We start from the raw sequence: 1,446 nt of genomic DNA on the forward strand, positions 1-1,446 counted from the left end.
TTTGATGTGTCAATATTTACTTACTCTTTAAACTTTTATTGACAATAATTTTAAGTAACTTTACTTATAAAAATATTTATGACAGCAGTTATTTCTCGATTTGCTTGTTGGTACACGCGAGCACATGTGTAACGCAAGTTGCATCGGTAACTGAACATGTGGCCGGTTACTAGGCAATCATAAAATTACTGTACCAGTAGCTAAATTCATAAAATTTAATTATAAATAAGTTTTTTTGTTAACTAAGTTCATTCTTATAATTATTCTTTACCATTTTTGGATTATATAACGTAATGCTTATGAGATAAAAACAATAAAATGTAGGAGAGGTAGGGACTCATTAGGAACAACATAAACGTGTGCATCAACCTCCTTTACTTTATCAGAAGAGATATCTACCGTAGTGGAGCCAATAATATTTAATCTAGTTTTATTTATTCCACAAACTTTCCTTTCTTTATCGGTATAGTCAATAAAACAACTAGGGATCATTTTTTCTTTTACAAAGCTAATCGGGCTCTCTGTGTCAATTAAAGCATCTACTACTACTTCGTATTTCGTTTGAGAACTATTAAACTTTAAAGTAGCTTCACTCTGAAAGTCATTAGTAGCTTCCGCGGTATGCAGAAAATTAACCTGTTCTACATTTACTTTACCCGTACAATTGCCAATCATATGACCCTTCTCTCCACACTTAAAACAAGCGTCTTTTTCACGCTTCGGTAGCTTACAGTCTCTGGACATGTGACCGAATTTGCTGCAATTGTAGCACCGGGTTTTCGCCTGCATCATACTGGAACTCTCTGCTATTTCTTTCTTCAGTGATGCCTCTTTTTTCAGTGATGTTTCATTCTTCACCTGGAGTCGTCCCTCCTTGGAGCTTTTGCTCCATATCCTGCAATCTTGTTCTGAACGGTTCTTGGTCCCCAACAGATCAATATTTTCCAAAGCAGTCAATAGCTCGGCCTTAGAATTGTTGCAGCCGTGCTTGATTACGCAATTGCGTACTCGTTATTCCTTCCACTAGATATTTTGTTAATTCTTCCTCCTCTATCGGGACTCTGTTCGCCAAAATAATTTTCTCGTGGAAGTATGCACTAAAACTTTCTCCCGTCTTCCAAACTCGCTCTTCGAATTGTTTACGCCACTTTAATATACTTTGTTGCTGGTCGAACATCTTCTTCATTTCCATCAATATCTCGTCTACACTCAATCCGATGTGTTCGGGGCGCGAATGGAACCATTCTAGTGCTCTTCCCTTGAGCCTCGTTCCCAGCAACACCTTTGCATTATTCGTGTCCAGTCGATAAGTTAGCACGAGTAATCATAGTTGCTTTTCCCAATTTTGGAATAGACCCTCGGTTCCGTCGAACTCACTCAATAGCTCGCTCACTGTTCTAACATTGATTTTCGGTTGCGTTTCCAGCCTAATTTCACCGACGCTCG

The sequence above is a fragment of the Odontomachus brunneus genome, unplaced genomic scaffold (assembly GCF_010583005.1).
Source record: "Odontomachus brunneus isolate Ranch 3 - 2012 unplaced genomic scaffold, Obru_v1 Obru_scaffold_491, whole genome shotgun sequence".
Lineage (NCBI taxonomy): Eukaryota > Metazoa > Arthropoda > Insecta > Hymenoptera > Formicidae > Odontomachus > Odontomachus brunneus.